Source organism: Jaculus jaculus, chromosome X (genome assembly GCF_020740685.1).
Source record: "Jaculus jaculus isolate mJacJac1 chromosome X, mJacJac1.mat.Y.cur, whole genome shotgun sequence".
In the NCBI taxonomy this organism is placed as follows: Eukaryota; Metazoa; Chordata; class Mammalia; order Rodentia; family Dipodidae; genus Jaculus; species Jaculus jaculus.
In genome coordinates this window covers 36,293,768-36,317,488 of record NC_059125.1, presented here as the reverse complement: position 1 = coordinate 36,317,488, position 23,721 = coordinate 36,293,768, and the positions used below count along the sequence as shown (strand labels likewise).

The 23,721-nt window shown below is 37.4% G+C and overlaps 1 pseudogene; it reads left to right on the top strand.

The window, feature by feature from the left end:
- Window positions 1-14,377, top strand: part of LOC101610967 — a 64,886-nt pseudogene extending 50,509 nt beyond the window's left edge.
- The last annotated feature ends 9,344 nt before the right edge of the window (window positions 14,378-23,721 follow it).

Sequence of the window (23,721 nt, the reverse complement as noted above, 5' to 3'; positions counted from 1 at the left end):
TGCTCCATAAAAATAATTAATAAAAAAAAATAAAAAAAAGAACTCAGTGGACTTCTGGTTAAGATGACGGCTTAGGTACCACACCAAAGCAGCCTAGGGGGGAAAAAGACCAAAAAAACTCAGCCAAATACACACTTTTACTAAAAATTGAGGTGTATAGGAAATTGAAATGGCAGTGGAGAAGTAGAAGAGATCCAGAGCCCACACAGTCTGGCAAAAGCGGCCCCAGCAGGTCTGCTGAAATGCAGCTGCAGCAGCACACCAGAAAGACACCAGCAGGCAGGAAAAGCCAGGAAAAGGTGAGGGGAACTTCCATTCACACCTGAGCTCTCTGCAACTCAAGAAACGTGAAAGGAGAGCTGCAGCGAGCAACGTTGGAGCAGATCACAAGGTAGAAGAACACATGAAACAGCAAGAGAACTAGAACTGCTGCAGCTCCCTCCCCTACCCCACCACCTGTGCCCAACTCCACCAAACAGAGCAGCAGTCCCAGGACCCGACCACACCAACTTGGACCAACAGCGGGACCCAAGCAGGAGCAGAGTCCAGCAGCATCAGCAGCAGCTCCAGCACCAGCAGCAGCGGCCCCAGCAGCGGCAGATCCAGTAGCTGCAGAGGCAGCAGTCGCAGATCCAGCTGCAGCAGTGGAGGATCCAGCCATGGCAGCTAAAGCAGCAGCAGCAGTGGCAGCAATAGCGGTGGACCCAGCAGAGGTGACAGACACAGCAGCAACAGCTTTAGCAGCAGTGGCAACAGATCCAGCAGTGGCAGCTTCAGGAGCATCAGTGGCAGTTCCAGCAGCGGGGGTGCTGATCAGCAGGACCACACTTGCCAGGCTCGGTTTGCCCTGAAGGAAAAGCCAGTGGCGAACTCCAGAAATCAGAACAGCAGCCCAACGACCCAGGCAGCAACTTGACTGAGACCAAAATCATTAAAGGTAACTGGGATTGCACCAGGGTCTCACTTGGTCACAAGCTGACTTGGATCCAACAACAGACCAGAAATCTAAACCTCTTTGTTGATAGAGGATCTGGTCATTATAATAACTACTCTTGCATACATACTCGGGGCTGTTTTTGATGAATGGGTACAGTGTTTAGTTAAATTTTAGAATCTACCTGTATTTTATTCCACTCAGCCTACTTGGATACTCCCATAGCAGGGAAACTCAACCCCTAGGAATACCTTTGTAGATACTCTGAGAGTCTTAAGAGCCAAACCTAACACCATAAGCTCCTACCCTGAAGATATATAACATCAAATCAAGTGATACAGCCAAGAATACCCAGCTAGCTAGAAAATCCAAGCATTAACTTAATCTAAGATGCAAAAATATATACATTATAACACAAGAAACACTAAAAATCAAGACAATATAAATTCATCTAAAAGTATTAATGCTTCAGAAATGATCTCCAGTGAGAATGAGTTAGAGGAAATGCCTGAGAAAGATTTCAAAAGAATGATTTTAAACATGTTCAAAGAAGTCAAAGAACAAATGAAATGAATCAACGAAGAAATCAAACAGGAAATCAAAGGAATCAAAGAGGAAATCAAAAAACATGCAGGACACCAATTTAATGAAATAAAGAAGGCAATACAAGACATAAATAGGGAAATAGAAATAATAAAGAAAAACCAGTCAGAATTACTAGCAATGAAGAACACAGTTAATGAAATAAAAAACTCTGTAGAAAATCTCACCAGTAGGATGGATGAAGGAGAGGACAGAATATCAAAGCTAGAAGACCAGGTGGCAGATGTAATACAGGCCAACAAAGAGAAAGAAAAACTAATAGAAAAGTATGAGTGGGAATTTCAAGATATTCAGGACACTATGAAAAGATCAAATATAAGAATTCAGGGCATAGTAGAAGGAGAAGAATTCCACTCCCAAGGCATAGTAGGTTTCTTCGACAAAATCATAGAAGAAAACTTCCCCCAAATTGGGAAAGAGGTGCCAATGCAGATACAGGAAGCCCTTAGAACCCCAGTGAGACAAAACCAGGAAAGAACCTCTCCTTGCCATATTATAATAAAACTCCCAAACATACAAACCAAGGGGAAAAAAATATTGAAAATAGTTAGAGAGAAAAATCAAGTTACCTACAAAGGAAAGCCCATCAGGACTATAGCAGATTATTCAACAAAAACTTTAAAAGCCAGAAGGGCTTGGAGTGATGTATTTCAAGTCCCAAAAGATAACAACTGTCAACCAAGGTTACTTTATCCTGCAAAGCTATCCATTCAAATAGACGGAGAAATAATGACATTCCATGACAAAAGTAGGTTAAAGGTGTAATTGAGGACAAAACCAGCTCTACAGAAATTACTTGATAGGATCCTCCATGCTGAAGAAAAGGAAAAGGACACATATAAGTAACCTGGAAAAAACAAGCAATACTCAAATAATATTTAACACAAGAAAACAAAGGTAGAACTGGAACCAAAAAAAAAAAAAAAGGCAAACATAACTACACACCTTTCAATAATATCTCTTTTTTTTTTTTTTTTTTTTTGGTTTTTTGAAGTAGGGTCTCACTCTGGTCCAGGCTGACCTGGAATTAACCATGTAGTCTCAGGGTGGCCTTGAACTCATAGCGATCCTCCTACCTCTGCCTCCCAAGTGCTGGGATTAAAGCCGTGCGCCACCACGCCCGGCTCAATAATATCTTTTAAAATCAATGGCCTCAATGCCCCAAGCAAAAGACATAGGTTTGCAGACTGGGTTAAAAAGCAGGATCCTACAATTTGTTGTCTCCAAGAAACTCACTTTTCTACAAAGGATAGATATTATCTTAGGGTGAAAGGTTGGAAAATGGCATTTCAAGCAAATGGGCCTAGAAAACAAGCAGGGGTTGCTATCCTAATATCTGACAAGGTAGACATCAGTTCAACGTTGGTCAAGAAAGATAAAGAAAGTCACTTTGTATTGATAAAGGGCACCCTCCAACAGGAGGATACTGCTATCCTAAACATATATGCCCCTAATATGATGGCTCCCAAATTCATCAAACAAACACTATTAGAACTAAGTTCACAGATAATACCAACCACAGTGGTGGTGGGTGACATTAACACCCCACTCTCATCAATTGACAGGTCACCTCAGGAAAAAATAGAGAGAGGCATCTGGACTAAATTAGGTCATAGAAGGAATGAACCCAACAGATACATACAGGACATTTCATCAAAATGCTGCAGAATATACATTCTTTTCAGCAGCACATGGAACATTCTCTAAAATAGACCATATATTAGGACACAAAGCAAATCTTAACAAATTCAGGAAAATTGAAATAATTCTGTGCAATCTCTCTGACCACAATGGAATTAAACTACAAATCAGTAGCAAGAAAGGCTATAGAGCATACACAAAATCATGGAAACCAAATAATACACTACTAAATAATGAATGGGTCAATGAAGAAATCAAGAAGGAAATCAAAAACTTTATAGAGTCAAATGATAATGAGAACACAACATACAAAAATCTCTGGGACACAATGAAGGCAGTTCTAAGAGGTAAATTTATAGCCTTAATTGCCTATATTAAGAAATTAGAAAGGTCGCAAGTAAACGACCTAATGCTTCCCCTTAAAGCCTTGGAAAAAGAAGAACAAGGCAAACCAAAAATCAGTAGACGGGAAGAAATAATAAAGATTAGGGCAGAAATTAATAAAATAGAAACAAAAGGAACAATCCAAAGAATTAATGAAACAAAGAGTTGGTTCTTTGAAAGGATAAACAAGATTGATAAACCCTTAGCAATCTGACCAAAAGAAAAAGAGAATAGACACAAATTAATATAATCAGAGATGAAGAAAGTAACATCACAACAGATTCCATAGAAATTCAAAAAATCATAGGGACATACTATAAAAGCATATACTCCACAAAGTATGAAATCTGAAAGAAATGGATGATTTCCTTGATCTATATGACCTATATAAATTAAATCAAAATGAGATTAATCACTTAAATAGACCTATAACAAACATGGAGATCCGAACAGTTACCAATAATCTCCCAACGAAAAAATCCCCAGGCACAGATGGATTCACTGCTGAAGTTTACCAGACCATCAAGGAAGAGCTAACACCATTGCTTCTTAAGCTTTTCCAGGAAATAGAAAAAGAAGAAATTTTACCAAACTCCTTCTATGAGGCCAGCATCATCCTGATACCAAAACCAGGCAAAGATAGAACAAAAAAAAGAAAATTACAGACCAATCTCCCTCATGAACATAGATGCAAAAATTCTCAACAAAATATTGGCAAACAGGGTACAAGATTATATCAGAAAGATCATTCACCCTGACCAAGTAGGCTTTATCCCAGAGATGCAGGAGTGGGTCAACATACGCAAATCAATAAATGTAATATATTACATAAACGGTTAGAAGGACAAAAATCACATGATCATCTCATTAGATGCAGAGAAAGCATTTGACAAAATCCAACATCCCTTCATGATAAAAGTCCTACAGAATCTGGGAATAGAAGGAACATATCTCCATATAATAAAGGCTATTTATGACAAGCCTACAGCCAACATATTACTAAATGGGGAAAAACTGGAAGCTTTTCCACTAAAATCAGGAACAAGACAAGGGTGTCCATTGTCCCCACTTTTATTGAATATAGTTTTGGAAGTCTTAACCATGGCAATAAGGCAAGAGACATACATAAAAGGGATACAAATTGGAAAGGAAGAGATCAAGTTATCATTATTTGCAGATGACATGATTCTATACATAAAGGACCCTAAAGACTCTACTAGCAAATTGTTAGAGCTAATCAAAATCTACAGCCATGTAGCAGGATACAAAATAAATACACAGACATCAGTAGCCTTTATATATGCTAACAACAAACACACAGAGGATGAAATCAGAGAATCACTCCCGTTCACAATTGCATCAAAAAAAAAAAAAAGTACCTTGGAATAAACCTAACCAAGGAAGTAAAGAATCTCTACAATGAGAACTTTAAAACACTCAAGCGAGAAATTGCAGAAGACACTAGAAAGTGGAGAAACATCCCTTGTTCCTGGATTGGAAGAATCAATATTGTGAAAATGGCAATCTTGGGCTGGAGAGATGGCTTAGTGGTTAAGCGCTTGCCTGTGAAGCCTAAGGACCCCGGTTTGAGGCTCGGTTCCCCAGGTCCCACGTTAGCCAGATGCACAAGGGGGCACACGTGTCTGGAGTTTGCAGAGGCTGGAAGCCTTTGCATGCCCATTCTCTCTCTCTCCCTCTATCTGTCTTTCTCTCTGTGTCTGTCGCTCAAAAAAAAAAAGAAAAGAAAAGAAAAAAGAAAATGGAAATCTTACCAACATCAATCTACACATTTAATGCAATCCCTATCAAAATTCCAAAGGCTTTCTTCATGGAAATAGAAAAAAACAATCCAAAAATTCATTTGGAATCACAAAAAAAAAACCTCGAATATCTACAATAATACTGAGCAACAAAAATTAGGCTGGTGGTATCACCATACCTGATTTTAACCTATACTACAGAGCCATAGTAACAAAAACAGCATGGTACTGGCACAAAAACAGACATGTAGATCAGTGGAACAGAATAGAGGACCCAGATGTAAGCCCAAGTAGCTATAGCCACCTGATATTCAATAAAAATGCCCAAAATACTCATTGGAGAAGAGACAGCCTCTTCAGCAAATGGTGTTTTGAAAACTGGATAAATATCTGCAGAAGGATGAAAAAAGATTCTTCTCTCTCACCATGCACAAGATTTAAGTCCAAATGGATTAAAGACCTTAACATCAGACCTGAAACTCTGAAACTTCTAGAGGAAAAAGTAGGGGAAACCCTTCAACATATTGGTCTTGGCAAAGACTTTCTGAATACAACCCCAATTGCTCAGGCAATAAAAACACAGATTAATCACTGGGACCTCATGAAATTACAAAGATTTTGCACTGCAAAGGACACAGTGAAAAGAGAAAAGAGGCAACCTACAAAATGGGAAGAAATCTTCTCTAGCTATATATCTGATAGAGGATTAATATCTAGGATATACAAAGAACTCAAAAAGTTAAATAATAAGGAATCAAACAAGCCAATCAAAAAAATGGGCTATGTAGTTAAATGGAGCATTCTCAAAGGAAGAAATATGAATGGCATATAAGCATCTAAAAAAATGTTCTATGTCACTAGTCATCAGGGAAATGCAGATTAAAACTACATTGAGATTCCATCTCACTCCTATCAGATTGGCCACCATCATGAAAACAAATGATCATAAATATTGGTGGGGATGTGGAAAAAAAAGAACCCTTCTACACTGCTGGTGGGAATGCAATCTGGTCCAGCCATTGTGGAAATCAGTGTGGAGGTTCCTAAAATAGCTAAAGATTGATCTACCATATGACCCAGCTATAGCACTCCTAGGCATATATCCAAAGGTCTCATCTCATTTCCTTAGAAGTATGTGCTCAACCATGTTTATTGCTGCTCAATTTATAGCTGGTAAATGGAACCAGCCTAGATGTCCCTCAACAGATGAGTGGATAATGAAGATGTGGCACATTTATACAATGGAGTTCTACTCAGCGGTAAAGAAAAATGAAGTTATGAAATTTTCAGAAAAATGGATGGACCTGGAAAGTATTATAGTAAGTGAGGTAACCCCGGCCCAGAAAGCCAAGCGCCACATGTTCTCTCTCATATGTGGATCCTAGCTACAGATGATTGGGCTTCTGCGTGAGAATGAAAATACTTAGTAGCAGAGGCCAGTAAGGTAAAAAGGAGACATAAAGTGTAGAGAAAGGAAGGGAAGAGGATACTTAATAGGTTGATATTGTATATATGTAATTACAATGACTGTAATGGGTAGGTAATATGATGGAGAATGGAATTTCAAATGGGAAAGTGTGGGGATGGGGAGGGAGGGAATTACCACGGGATATATTTTATAATCATGGAAATTGTTAATAAAAATTAAACAAACAAACAAAAACCAAAAAAGTATATAATGTGGGCTGAATTTTAAGGGGGGGGGTACATGCATCTGTAGTTCCTCTACAGTGGCTGGAAGCCCTGGCATTCTCATTCACTCTCCCTCTCTCTCTCTCTCGCTCCCTCTCTTTCCCCCTCTCTCTCAAATAAATAAATAAAAATAATTTAAAAATAGGGCTGGAAAAGGCCAGTGGTAAGACCCTATTGCTGAAGACTCCATACACAACTGACATGTAAAATGGAATGGCATGGTCTGGAAGCCAGGAGAGAGTCAGTCCCCAGACAGTCAGCGTGTCTAGTGCCAGAAGGTGCTACATAGGCGACTGGGGGAAATGACCAATATCTGTCCAAGCAACTCATTGTCTAACCTAATTAGTAAGAAATAACCTGGTGTGATGCCCACACAAGTGCAATAGTGGCACACAGCCATGCTGGGGAACCAATTGCTCTTGATTTGGCTAAGTGATCCCCTCAGTGGTAAGAGACCCATAGCTGGAGCTGGGAAACAAGTCAGAACCATACCCAAACATAAGCCCACTCTCAATTTTCAAGCTATCATCAATCATGGGGTACAAGAGGGCCTATACCTATCAAACTCTCTATCAAAAAATGTTATCTTAATTTTCTGGGTGCTAACTTACTCTCCATTGGAGAATCTGCTTCTCTTTTTCAGATAGATGCAGATCCTAAGGAGAGAGTTGCCTCAACATACCTCAAAAGGGGCCTGACTGAAACTAAGGACAATTGGCGAAACAAGCAAGGGTGATGTTTTCCTGATGAACCTGATACCAGCACAAAGGGGAAGGAGACCACCACAGAGAAAAATCAACTCCTACCAAATCAGAGAGCCAGAGCCTCAGAGTTCCCTAACACCTCAGCACTTAAGCAGACCAAAAATGAACCCAACATGGCTCAGGGAAATTTTGCGGAAGAAGGGGCGGAAAAAATGTCAGAGTCACATGTTTGGTCAGGATATGCAGAGACATTTATAGTACCAATAACTGTGGGCTAACTCCACAATGCACGACCCATTTACATCAACAAGGAGGGTTCATTGGGAGGGGTAGATCATGGATGAGCCTAAACAATGGTACCAAACTGCCTGTATTTGCTGATAAGAAAAATAATAAATTAATAAATAAATTATAAATAATAAATTAATAAATAAATAAAAATAATAAATTAAAATTTAAAAATAAAAATAAATAAATAAATAAATTCAACTAAAAAAATAGGGCTGGAGAGATGGCTTAGCAGTTAAGTGCTTGGTTGTGAAGCCTAAGGACTCTGGTTTGAGGCTCGATTCCCCAGGGCCCACTTTAGCCAGATGCACAAGGGGGTGCACACGTCTGAAGTTCATTTGCACGGGGTGGAGGCACTGGCGCAACCATTCTCTCTCTCTATCTGCCTCTTTCTCTCTCAAATAAATAAATAAAAATGAACAAAAAGGAGGTTAATTTTTTAAAAAATTAAAAATAATAAAAAACAAAATTCAATATATGTCATGCATGCAATATATGTCATTAAATCACTTATTTTCAAATAAACTTTAAGATTTATTTTTATATGTAAATTTTGGAATAATTTTAAATCATTAGGAAAAATTAATAGATTTTATTTTTTTCCATTTTCACTGATTAAATTTATCTTAATTACAAACACAGCTGAGTAGCTAATCCAAAATAAAATAACAATACACTACTAAATGATGAATGGGTCAATGAAGAAATCACAAAGGAGATCAAAAAATTTATAGAGTCAAACAATAATGAGAACACAACATATCAAAATCTCTGGGACACATTGTAGGCAGTTATAAGAGGTAAATTTATAGCCTTAAGTGCCTATATTAAGAAAGTAGAAAGGTCGCCAGTAAACGACCTAATGCTTCACCTTAAAGCCTTGGAAAAAGAAGGCAAACCAAAAATCAGTACATGGGAAGAAATAATAATGATTAGGGCAGAAATTAATGAAATAAGAACAAAAAAAAACAATCCAAATAATTAATGAAACAAAGAGTTGATTCTTCAAAGGATAAACAAGATTGATAAACCCTTAGCAAATCTGCCCAAAAGAAAGAAAGAAGAGACACAAATTAATAAAATCAGAGAGGAAAAAGGTAACATCACAACAGATTCCAGAGAAATTCAAAAATCATAGGGACATACAATAATAGTATATACTCCACAAAGTATGAAAATCTGAAAGAAATGGATGATTTCTTGATTTATATGACCTACCTAAATTAAATCAAAATGAGATTAATCACTTAAATAGACCTATACTAAACATGGAGATCTGAACAGTTATCAATAATATCCCATCTAAATAAAGCCCAGGCCCAGATGGATTCACTGCTGAATTTTAGCAGACTTTTAAGGAAGAGCTAACACCATTGCTTCTTAAACTTTTCCAGGAAAGAGAAAAAGAAGGAATTCTACCAAACTCCTTCTATAGGCCACCATCACCCTGATACCAAAACCAGGCAAAGATAGAACAAAAAAAGAAAACAACAGACCAATCTCCGTCATGAACATAGATGCAAAAATTCTCTACAAAATATTGGCAAACAGAATATAAGAATACATCAAAAAGATCATTCACCCTGGCCAAGTAGGCTTTATCACAGAGATGCAGGGATGGTTCAATACACGCAAATCTATAAATGTAATACATTATATAAACAGGTTGAAGGACAAAAATCACAAGATCATCTCATTAGACGCAGAGAAAGCATTTGACAAAATCTAACATCCCTTCAAGATAAAAGTCCTACAGAGACTGGGAATATATGGAAAATATCTCAATATAATAAAAGCTATATATGACAAGCCTACAGCCAACATATTACTAAATGGGGAAAAATTGGAATCTTTTCCACTAAAATCAGGAACAAGACAAGGGTGTCCACTGTCCCCACTTTTATTAAATATAGTTTTGGAAGTCTTAGCCATAGCAATAAGGCAAAAGACACACATAAATGGGATACAAATTGGAAAGGAAGAGATCAAGTTATCATTATTTAGAGAAGACATGATTCTATACATAAAGGACCCTAAAGACTCTACTAGCAAGCTGTTAGAGCTGATCAAAACTTACAGCCATGTAGCAGGATACAAAATAAATACACAGAAATCAGTAGCCTTCATATATGCTAACAACAAACACACAGAGGATGAAATCAGAGAATCACTCCCATTTACAATTGCATTAAAAAATATAACGTACCTTGGAATAAACCTAACGAAGTAAGTAAAAAATCTCTACAATGTGAACTTTAAAACAGTCAAGCAAGAAATTGCAGAAGACACTAGAAAGTGGAGAAACATCCCTTGTTCTTGGATTGGAAGAATCAATGTTGTGAAAATGGCAATCTTACCTAACGCAATCTACACATTTAATGCAATCCCTATCAAAATTCCAAAGGCATTCTTCATGGAAATAGAAAAAACAATCCAAAAATTCATTTGGAATCACAAAAACCCTCGAATATCTAAAATAATACTGAGCAACAAAAATAAGGCTGGTGATATCACCATACCTGATTTAACCTATACTATCTAGAGCCATAGTAACAAAAACAGCATGGTATCGGCACAAAAACAGACATGTAGATCAGTGGAACAGAATTGAGGTCCCAGATGTAAGCCCAAGTAGCTATAGCCACCTAATATTTGATAAAAATGCCAAAAATACTCACTGGAGAAAAGACAGCCTCCTCAGAAAATGGTGTTGAGAAAACTGGATATATATCTGCAGAAGGATGAAAATAGATTCTTCTCTCTCGCCATGCACAAGAATTATGTCCAAATGGATTAAAGACCTTAACATCAATCCTGAAACTCTGAAACTCCAAGAGGAAAATGTAGGGAAACCCTTCGACATATTGGTCTTGGCAAAGACTTTCTGAATACAACCCCAATTGCTCAGGCAATAAAACCACAGATTAATCTCTGGGACCTCATGAAATTACAAATATCTTTCACTGCAAAGGACACAGTGGAAAAAGCCAAGAGGAAACCTACAGAATGGGAAAAAATCTTCGCCAGCTATATATCTGATAGAGGATTAATATCTAGGATATACAAAGAACTCAAAAAGTTAAATAATAAGGAATCAAACAAGCCAATCAAAAAATGGGCTATGGAGCTAAATAGAGCATTCTCAAAGGAAGAAATACAAATGGCATATAAGCATCTAAAAAAATGTTCTACGTCACTAGTTATCAGGGAAATGCAGATTAAAACTACATTGATATTCCATCTCACTCCTGCAGATTGGCTACCATCATGAAAACAAATGATCATACATGTTTTCAGGGATGTGGAAAAAGAGGAACCCTTCTACACTGCTGGTGGTAATGCAATCTGGTCCAGCCATTTTGGAAATCAGTGTGGAGATTCCTAAAACAGCTAAAGATTGATCTACCATATGACCCAGCTATAGCACTCCTAGGCATATATCTGAAGGAATCATCTCATTTCCTTAGGAGTACGTGCTCAACCATGTTTATTGCTGCTCAATTTATACTATCTGGGAAATGGAACCAGCCTAGATGTCTCTCAACAGATGAGTGGATAATGAAGATATGGCACATTTATACAATGGAGTTCTATTCAGCGGTAAAGAAAAATGAAGTTATGAAATTTGCAGAAAAATGGATGGACCTGGAAAAGATTATACTAAGTGAGGTAACCCAGGCCCAGAAAGCCAAGTGCCACATGTTCTCTCTCATATGTGGTTACTAGCTATAGATGATTGGGCTTCTGCGTGAGAAGGAAAATACTTAGTAGCAGAGGCCAGTAAGTTAAAAAGGAGATATAAATGGAAGAGAAAGGAGAGGAGGAGGGTACTTCATAGGTTGATATTGTATATATGTAAGTACAATAATTGAGATAGAGAGGTAATATGATGGAGAATGGAATTTCAGAGGGGAAAGTGGGGGGGTGGGGAGGGAATTACCATGGGATATTTTTATAATCATGGAAAATGTTAATAATAATTAAAAAAAAAGAACTCAGGGCATAGTAGAAGAAGAATTTCACTCCAAAGCATAATTGGCATCTTCAACAAAATCATAAAAGAAAACTTCCCCCAAATTGTGAAAGAGGTGCCAGTGGGGAGGGGCTAAGTCATGGATGAGTCTAATAATGGTACCAAACTGACTGTATTTGCTGAATACAAAACTAATTAATAAAAAATATTAAAACAAGAAAAAGGATCTTAAAAGCAATGTTGTTCAGATTTTTTTAAAGTTCTAATTAAACACTTATAATAAATCTATTTCCAAATATTCATTTAGGACCAAAATTTAAGTACACTTGGTAAATATGTCTGCTGTCTATTTGCAATATTTTTACATACTCTCTGATTTTTGGGATATCCAGCCCCCTTTTTCCTAACACAGCAGGGAAGACATATACATGTTGCCACTTAAAGGAAGAAATGAAGCCGGGGGACCCCAGGCTGCAAAAATATACAGAAGCATTTACCTTTTCCAGAACTAAACATTTCTTCCATAAAAATATTAAATAGCCAAGTCCTATAGAACTAGGGCCAGGACTACTTCAAATATAGCTTCTGTGTTTTATAAATATAGGGCAGAAAGCCTTTTGGGTGATATTTGTACATTTTCACATAATATTTCTAGGTCCCTAATTGTATCTTGAATCATTATGCAGAATCAAAGCTTTTTTTCTTACACTTAATCTCATAAATTTAGTAAATATGTAGGTAGATAACTACATTTTAATATAAGAATTCAACTCAATAGGACATGGAGGATCGCTGTCAGTTACAGACCACCCTGAGGCTACAGAGTCAACTCCAGCATCTGTCAATGGTTCACCATCTTCCAATTCTGAAAGTGATGGGTCTAGTACAGGCTCTCTGGCTTCCACCAATACAAATACATTTGAAGGTGCAACATCTGGATTAATAATTCCTATTACAATATCTGGAGGCTCAAGGCCATTATATTCTATAAATCCTGTAACTCAAGTTCCCCTACCACCTGGTTGGGAGCAGAGAGTGGACCAGCATAGACGTGTTTATTATGTAGATCATGTTGAGAAAAGAGCAACGTGGGATAGACTTGAACCTCTAACTCCCGGAATCAAGATTCATTTGCTACATCACAAAATAAAGAATTTGATCCCCTTGGTCCATTACCACCTGGATGGGAGAAGAGTACGGATAGCAATGGAAGAGTATATTTTGTCAACCACAACACACGAATTACCCAATGCGAAGTCCCTAGAAATCAGGGTCAACTAAACGAAAAGCCCTTACCTGAAGGCTGGGAAATGAGATTCACAGTAGATGGAATTCCATACTTCGTGGACCACAATAGAAGAACAACCACCTACATTGTCCCCCACACAGGAAAGTCTGTTCTGGACAATGGACCCCAGAAAGCCTATGTTCGTGACTTCAAGGCAAAGGTTCAGTATTTCCGGTTTTGGTGTCAGATAATGGTTCTTTCTTTTGTCACATGAAGTTTTGAATCCAATGTATTGCCTATTTGAATATGCAGGAAAAGATAACTACTGTTTGCAGATAAAACCCTGCTTCTTATATCAATCCTGGTCACCTGAAATATTGGCAGGTTTATTGCCATGGCTGTATTCTATGGGAAATTCATAGACACTGGTTTTTCTTTACCATTCTATAAACGTACCTTGAACAAACCAGTTGGACTTAAGGATTTAGAATCTATTGATCCAGAATTTTACAATTCTCTCATCTGGGTTAAAGAAAACAATATTGAAGAATGTGGTTTACAAATGTACTTTTCCGTTGACAAACAAATTCTAGGTGAAATTAAGAGTCATGATTTGAAGCCCAATGGTGGAAATATTCTTGTGACAGAAGAAAATGAGGAGGAACACATAAGAATGCTAACTGAGTGGAGGTTGTCTCGAGGTGCTGAAGAACAAACACAAGCTTTCTTTGAAGGATTTAATGAAATTCTTCCTCAGCAATATTTGCAGTACTTTGATGTGAAGGAATTAGAGGCCCTTTTACATAGGATGCAGGAGATTGATTTGAGTGACTGGAAAGGACATGCCATCTACCGTCACTACACTCAGACAAGCAAACCAATTATGTGGTTTTGGCAGTTTGTTAAAGAAATTGATAATAAGAAGAGAATGAGACTTCTGAAATTTGTTACTGGGACTTGCTGATTGCCAGTTGGAGGGTTTGATGACCTCATGGGGATTAATGGACCACAGAAATTTTGCATTGAAAAAGTTGGGAAAGAAAATTGGTTACCCAGAAGCCATACCTGTTCTAACCGCCTGGACCTCCCACCCTACAAGAGCTATGAGCAACGGAAGGAAAAGCTGCTGTTTGCCATTGAAGAAACAGAAGGATTTGGGCAAGAGTGACTTCTGAGTTATGACCTCACACCCTTGAAGGACAAGAACTTACCGCAGTGTTTGTCCTTTCCTTCCCTGCCTGTTGCACAGCTTGTAAATTTGGACTGTGATTATTTAGAGAGTTAGCTGAGTGTAAGTAAATTAAGGTTATCATTGAGATTTATCTCTCAGTGATTCTGGGTGTCTACTCAATGTTTCCAGAAAGCAGATCTACAAACACTAGTCAAAACTTACTTAACATGAGATTTAACATGGCAACAATATCTCTTGTCTTATTACATTAGATTGTTTCTTAACAAGTTTTATGTGTGTCAGAAGTCTCACTTGGGAGTAGGCCTTTTGTTTTTTAAGAGATTCTGCAGATATGCAGGGAATTCTCTTGATAACTGCAGTATACACGATCTTCCTATTCGGTCTCTTCCTGCGAGGTTTTTATTTATTTATTTTTTTAATTTTTTTTTTTTATGGGGTAGAAGGATTTATTTTTGGCTGATAGAACAGAAGTTCCATAATGGTGGGACAAGCTGTCAGCCTTTCACAGATTGACAAAGACAGAAAAACCACCAGCAGCATCTCAAAGAAAGTACCAAATCACACAAGAATCCCAGTAGAGCTCAAGCACTCCTCATACCCTTAGGATAGAACTTGGATCTGCCCTCAGTAATAACCCTGCCCTGTAGCAGGAGACTTCCTGCTAGGGGAAGAAGCTGAAAAATCAATTTTAACAATGCCCGAGTCTACTAGGGAAGACAGATTCGAACTACCATAGCCCTAAACACACCTTAGGGCTGAACTTCAAGATCCACCCTAGTGACACCTCCTCCAGCTGTGCCACTGGAGACTCATGTTACAAGCTCACTATTAATAAAACACCTGAGTGTTGGGGGCCATGCATTGTATTCAAATTATCAAACTCAAACTACCACAGAACTTAAGAAAGAAATAAAAATCAGGCTACTCCTCTGGCTTATGTAATAGTTTCTACCCCATATAGGTCACACATTAACAATTCTTCAGTAATTTTCCCTCTTTATCAAATTTTATTTTATTTATTATTCTGAACACTCTCGCAACAGTCATACTAAAGATCTTGTCTTAGCCATTGCCTTCCATCTACTTATCTTCATCTTCTCCTTTAATATCAAGTTCTTTTAAAGAAAAGCCTTTAATGTTGGCCTCGATTATATTTCTATATTATAATTTTTGTCCACATTTGAGAAACTGATCCATAGGACTAGAAAAAATATATATACTGACTCCCTATCTGTACTTCTGAGTTCTAGAGGTCAAAATATTCAATTGCTCAATTGACATTTAGTCTATTCAGTTATCCAATGGACATTTCAACTGAGTTTATCTTATATAGAATTCATAATTCTCCACCTGTGATACTTTCCCAAAATATTTCTTGATCCAATATCTTATAATTTGTTTATTCTAGTTTAGGATCCAAGCTTTAAAGTCTTAGTTTATTTCTCTCTCTATAAGGCCAACATAATAATTGCATACCAAATCTTTAGCAATTGATTCTAGATGTTTCATCATCTGATATCTTTTAAACATATTTATTGACAATTTTAATATATATTTATATATTATGTAATATATACATACATATACACACATATATATAATATATTTTGATCATATCATCCTCTAATGTCTTCTATTATTTTTTTTCCTGCTGAACTCTTTCTTTTTTTCTAGCCACTCCAATATGTACTTAGATATCTTTTATTTATGACCTACTGAATTTAATTAGGGATTCGTTGAGGAATATGGGTGGAGGTTATTTACTGAAGAATGGGCAACTTATGGGTGGCTATATCACTGAAGAAAATGTCTACTCTTTCCCTAGCAAAAATTAACTGCTAATAACTCCTCATGGAGGGATGCGGGCCTTATGAACTCTTCCAACATACATGACAAAACACTGATATGCTCAATCTTGTGCAGGTGTTGTGCTGGTAACTACAGCTGCTGTGAAATTATGAATGCAATGACATGTCATGTTCAGAAGAGAGCATACAATGACACTCCTCCCCATCATTGGGCTTATATATATATATATATATATTTTTTTTAAATTTAATTTATTAGTTTTCTTTTCAGTAAATACAGGCAGTTTGGTACCATTATTTAGGCTCATCTGTGATCTACCCCCTCCCATTAGACCCTCCTTATTATTGAAAATGGGTCGTGCATTGTGGAGTTAGCCCCCAGTTATTAGTATGATAAATGTCTCTGAAAATCATGACCCAACATGTAACTCTGACATTCTTTCCGCCCCCTCTTCCGCAAGATTTCCCTGAGCCATGTTGGGTTCATTTTTGGTCTGCTTCAGTGCTGAGGTGTTGGGGGCCATCCTGCGAGGTTTTTAATGAAAGTGCAAGATTAGCCCAGCTTCTGGGCACCTGAACAAGCTGCTGGCTTGTGCTCTCCTTCCCATTTCAGCCTTGGCCTGATTGTTGTTTTTCATTTCCGGAGCAGGAATCACTGCATCATTTTGATGTTATTTGTGGAAATGATGCAAGACTCTTGCATCTTTCCACAGAGTAGTTTTGTCTATTTGAATTCAGCGAAAAATTAGTCCCAGCCAACAAATGACTTCATACCTTTCTTCATTTGGAAGTTTGAGTATTTTAATTGCCTTGCAAATACTAAACTTTACAAATAATGTCAACACTGTGGTTCCTTCACTGTTGTTTTTAAAAGTTAACCTAGAATTAAAATTAATTTAGCTAAATTCATCTAAGACCATTCTTGATGATTTTATATGATCCTATGCATAAAGTAAAGGTTTATTCTTTTATCATAATCCAACAACTTCAGTTGTTTCAATAATGAATTCAAGTTGTAGCTATTTTCTAGTCCAAATAGAGGTCGGTTGTATAGTCTCTGAATTCATTTTCAGTTGGAAGAAAAAACAAAAAGATGACATCTAGTAACCACAGAAATGTGTTCTCTTCAAATTTGTCATTTCTCTGGCACATGTTGGAGTAGTCATTTCCATTTTTTACTTTGTCCCCAGTTGAATATTTTTTATCCCAGAAACTTTTCCCTTTTTTTTCCTATGACTAGTTTATTTTAGATTGCTCCTTTAGTAACTGATGAATGCACTTTGACCTTCTCTGTAATAATTAATATAACTTAGCTTAGCCTATTAGACTGTCAGGATGGCTGCTGCCATAGATTTGAAATTATGGGCAATGAGATGAAGTCTCAGCCAGCTGAGTCCCTATTATAGCCAAACCCAGAGGATAGCCTATAACTCATGTAACAGGGAATTTGGCATATGTAGCTTAAACAAAGGTAGCATGAAGCCAATAACATTCAGAGAGTACAAGCCACCATTCCACAGGAAAATAAAGTTTTTTTATGTCCCACGCTGCTTATTCTATTTACATCCTAGAACAAGAACATTTTTTAACTTATACAAATATACTCTTTAACACTGCCATCACAGCAGAGACTTAAGTGAATGAAAGGGTTGCCTTCATCCAGAAATTGTCAGTGTAAAGGAAGAGATTAGGTTCTCCCCAACCCTGGCTTTTATCCTACATACCACAGGAAATATACATAATCTCTAAAAATCCTAGTTGTTTCCAAAGTAGAGTCTCTCTGCCTTTTTGTTGGTAGGGTTTTAAAAATACCTGCTATTGCTTTGTCTTACAGAGAGAATATCTGCCAACTACCCACTGTATAGGTCTGGACTTTGGTAATATATGGTTATGAAAATTAAGCCCTCTATAAATACCTCCTAGTGAGTTGAATTCTTATATTGAAATTTCTTATTTCTATGTGTGCCCCAGGCACTTAGGGAAAGCAAGAATCAAGGGCGGCTGTGGGGGACCTGAAGCCTTCTACTGTGCTGGCTGGCAATGTGTGTCTACCAGAAGGGTATATTGAAACCCACCTACTAAGGTAGACCTTATCACCATGACACAGAACCAGACCAGGGACAAAAAATGGACCATGTTACCTCCCTCCCTTGAAAGGAAATGAGACCTGTAATTTCATTTCTCTCAAGTTTACAGAAAAAGAGAGACAGGTGTCCTAGGGTAATGGAAAGACCTGGGGACTGAGACTATGTTACTGGGTATGATCCTGGTGCCTTATTTACTGTCCGGTTGGTGACAACATTTCCCAACACAGGCCTGGTAGGGGCAAGAACAGGCATTGCAGCATCACCCTTCAAAGCAAACATCAAGTATAGACTTAGACATTCAGAGGCTGAATTACACACTTAGAGAAAAATGTAGATTCCTTAGCTGAGGTTGTATTATGGAATAGATGGGGGTTGGAGTTATTTCTCCAGCAAGGGAGACTATGTGTGGCCTTAAGGGAAGAATGTTGTTTTTATATCAACCATTCAGGTAGCAGAGAATTTGGAAAAAGAAAAGAAAAAGAAGCCAATAGATGATGGTTTGAGTCATGGTTCAGTCATTACCCATGGTTAACAACTCTGCTGTCTGTTTTAGCAGGGCCATTACTTTTATTTTTGTTGCTAATCACAATAGGACCTTGCATTATTAATAGATAGTTGCTTTTGTTAGGGAACACATTAATACAGTACAGCTTATGGTTTTACGATTACAGTATATACCATTAGACTCCACTCACTTATTTGATTGGGATCCAAGATTGGCTCCTCATGGTACAAAGAGAGGGGAAATGAAGGACTCAGGAACCAGATGGATGCCATGACAGGCTTCAGAGTCTTCAGTAGGCCTAAGTTTCTGTTTCCTGGCAAGGTCTAAGTTCTTATCTTCCAGTAAGGGTGGGTTTAACATTTACTGGAAACCATACATTCCTGTAGTCATAGATAAGTTCAATTCCCCTAGCCCCAGCCAGTCAACTTTGCCTGCCAAAATCCTAAGCCAACCAGAAGAGTACACTGTTTAAATCAACCAATAATGTACACATCCCCTTCTTCTATGTTCAAATCCCTTTAAAATCTCTACCCTCACACTACTCAGGGTTCTTGTACAGATCCACTGCATTGGTGGAGTCAAGAGACCGAGCTTAAGCCCAAAATAAAGCTCCTTGCCATTGAATAAAAAAAAAAAAAACTAGAAAAAGAGTAATTGGAGAGAATAAGGGGTTCAGTGGAGGGTGGGTTTTGGTTGCAAGGGATGGTGGGTGGGAATTATCATGGTTTATTATATATACTTATGGAAGCTATTAATAAATTTTTAAATACCCTCAATTCCTGGATACCTTGCACCTGAGGGTGTGTGCAGTGGGCACGGAGTGAGTAGGCCATATCCCTGTTTCCCAAGGATCCTTCCAGTTATCTGGTCCTGGTAGGTTTCCCTGTGGTTGGCATGAGGCTGCATGAGCCCTGTGACCTTGCAGTGGAAGCAGGCCCCTTATTCTGACTTCCTGATCAAAGTGCCGCTGGGTTCCCAAGTTCTGGATATCCTGTGCCAGAAGGCACAAATGGTGTGCAGTGAGAAGGCCATATCCCAGTTCCCTGGCTCCTCTCAGTCTCCTGATCCCTGTATATTCCCCTGTGCCTGGCATGGGGAGGCCTGGTCCCTGTGTGTGAACTGTGGCAACAGGCCTTTTGCTCTGGTATTCTGAATGGACCCTGGGTAATGACATCCCTATTCCCCTAAGTTAGAGGGTACACAGACCACTGTTGGGGCAGGCCTCTTGCCTTTGGCTCTCCAGGTCCTGGTGCCTGGTTTGCCAAACTGTGATTACCATGTGATGAAGAATGTGTGCAAGTCAAGTGAGTAGGCCAGAGATCCAAGTTCCCCAAGTTCGTTTGTTGTAACTTCAATCTCAACAGTCTGTGCATCTGTGGATATAACTCAATCCTACACCAGTATACCAATCCAGTTCACATTTAAAACAGAACACCCTCTGAAGATCCTACAAGACAAAAACTTGCTTCATCCTCAATAGAATAAAGTGTCTCCCCCAAATGAGAAGACCACAATGCAAAAAAAAAAAAAAAAAAAAGCCAGTGAAAGTCAGAAAACTGAGAGATCTCCACCAAGGATGCCTAGTCGCACCATGGAATCTTCCAATGAAATCATAGATAAATCAACAGAAATTCAATCCAAAAATGAAAACACAAAAAACAATGAGATCCTGATCAAAAGAATTGCTGAATTTGATGCAAACCATCAAAAAAACAGGAATCATTTTAATGAAATTTAACAGAATTGTCTCTTAGAGCATTCAGCATAGGCTCTACTTGATGGAAGAAAATGTTAGAACCCTCAAAAGAGATATGAGTGAATTGAAGGTGAGTCAAGAAATGGAATATCTCAATAAAAAATTGATTAAGCTTAATGAAGACTTGATGTAAGAATGAATTCTAGGACACATCAAGAAAATCAAAACTTGAAATGATATTGGACTTCACAAAAGTGATGGACAAGATGTGAAGTAACACAACAAAATACAAAAATCAATTAGACATTATAGAAACATCTGCAGAACCCCTCATTAACAAAATTACTCATGCAAAAGATGGAACCTCTGATCATGATGACAAGACAGAAAAAAATTATCAGGAGGCCAAAATCATTAAGGTCAAAAATCTCAACGGAACAGAATCTGAGTGAACTGTGGGAGACCCTAAAATGACCAAACATCTAGATGATGGATATACCAGAAGTAGGGGAAATCCAGGCTATAAGCATATAGAACATATTCAACAAAATTATTGGGGAAAATTTCTTAAATCTCTCAAAATAGAGGTCCATACAGATACCAAAATCCCACAGAACATAAGCCAGAGAGGAATAAAGAAGAAATTCTCCAAGGCACATCATGGTTAAAACTCTTAACAATGAAAATAGAGAGAGAGAGAGAGAGAGAGAGAGAGAGAGAGAGAGATCTAAAAACAGCAAGAGGGAAGCAGTTCATTACATACAAAGACATTCACATCAGGATTAAGTCATATTTCTTAATGGAGACCTCAAAGTCCAGAAGGGCCTAGAATGGAACACTTCAAAGTCTAAAAAAGTCTGGCTTCCAACCCAAGCACTCTACCCAGGAAAAGTATCCTTCATAATAGATGGTGAAAGGAAAGGAAAATTTTCTAAATCTTGCAAAAGAGAGGCCCATCAAGATACAAGTATCCCACAGAACAATAAACAGGCAGGACCAAAGAAGAAACTCTCCAAGACATATCATAGTTAAAACCCTTAACAAGGAAAACAAAGAGAGAGAGTGTTAAAAGCAGCAAGAGGGAAGCAATTCACAACAAAGGCAATCCCATTAGAATAACATCAGATTTCTCAATGGAATACCTGAAAGCCAGACGGGCTGGAATGGAACACTTCAAAGTTTAAAAAACTCTAGCTCTCAACCCAAGCAACTGTACCCAAGAAAAGTATCCTTCATAATAGATGGTGAAAGGAAGGCTTTCCATGAAAAAGTCAACTCTATGATTATATCAACACAAAGCCAAACCTACAGAGAATACATCTGGAAATACACAGAAGAGTCAAACAATCAAAAGCTAAACAGAAAAAGATTATAATAAGCAAAATTAGACCACAGGAAAACAAATAAAAAACACATGGAAACAAGAAACTGCATTAAGCAACTCATCATTATGGTATTAATTCAAACCTCACAGCAATAACCTGAAATACTAATGGTCTTAACTCACAATCAAAAGACGCCAGTTATCAGGCTGGATCAAATCTGGACCCTTATATCTACTGTCTTCAAGAAACCCACCTCACCACTAAAGAGAGACACCTCCTCAGGGCAAAAGGATGGAAAATGATATTCCAAGCAAGTGGAATTAAAAAAAAAAAAAGCTGGTGTTGCTATTTTAATATCTTATAAAATAGACTAAACCAAAAGTGATCAAAAAGGACAAAGAAGGTCACTTCTTTTTATCAATGAACTAACATGAGAACATCATAAATCATAAATGTATATGAGCCAAACACAGGTGCATCACAGTTTATAAAACAAAATCTACTTGACAACAAAACAGAAAGAAATAAACACCTATACCATCATAGTCAATGAAATCAATACTCTACTATCATCAACACACAGATTATCCAAGCAGAAAATTAAGAGGAAAATAATAGAGCTCAATGATAATATAGATCAATAAGATCTAATGGACATCTACAGAAATTTCTACTCCAACTCTACAGAATACACAATCTTCTAGCAGTCCATGGAACTTCCTCCAAAATAAACCATATATTAGGTCATAAAGTGTGCCTCTATAAATTCAAATTGGCCAGGGGTTTATCAATCTGGTTTATTTTTTTTCAAAGAACTAGGTCTTCATTACATTATTTTTAAAAAAAAAATGTTTTCTTAGTTTCCTATTCATTAATTTATGCTCTGATCTTGATTATTTCTTTCAATCTGGAGCTCTGAGAGTTGGATTCTTCTTGTTTTTTCACTGCCTTTAAGTGGACAGTTAGTTATTAATTTAGGGCTTCTCTGTCTTTATTATGAAGGCAATTAGTGCTATGAAGTTTCCCCTTAGGGCTGCCTTCAGTGTGTCCATTCAGTTTTGGGAGGTTGTGTTTTCAATATTATTCAATTATCAGAATTTTATAATTTCTTTCACAACCCATTCATTATTTAAAAGTGTATTGTCTCCAGTAAATGGTAGAGTTCTTGATGAATCTATTTTGGTTGATTTCTAGCTTTAAAGCATTGTGATATATTATGCAGGAAGTTACTTTAATTTTCCTGAATTTATAGAGGCACACAATTCACATTGAAAAGGAAGAAGTCAAGTTAGCCCTATTTGCAGATGACATGATCCTATATATAAGTGACCTGGAGGTCTCCATCTCAAAACATCTAAAGGTGATAAATTTCTTCAGTAGAGTGGTTGGATACAAAATCAATGCACAAAGTTGGTAGCCTTTCTATATGCAAAGGACAAATATACAGAGAAAGAAATCAGTGATGCTGTCCCATTTCCAATAGCAACAGAAAATTTAATTTCTTGGAATAAAACTAACTAAGGATGTAAAAGACCTACATAAAAAAAAAACCATAAAAGACTCAAGAAATAAATTGAGGAGGACTTGAGGAGATGGAAATACCTCCCATGCTCCTTGATAGGTAGAATTAATATTGTGAAAATGGCAATTCTACCAGAAGCAATATATAGATTTAATGAAATAGCAATAAAAATACCAGCATCATTCTTCAAATAAATTGAAAAAACATAGCAAAATTCATATGGAAGTGCAGAAGGTCTTGGATATCCAAACACATCCTTATCAAACATAAAATTAAAAATAAAAAACCCTCTGGAGGTATCACCATCCCCAATCTAAAGTTATATTACAAAGCCATACTAACAAAACCAGGATGGTACTGGCATAAGAACAGAAATATA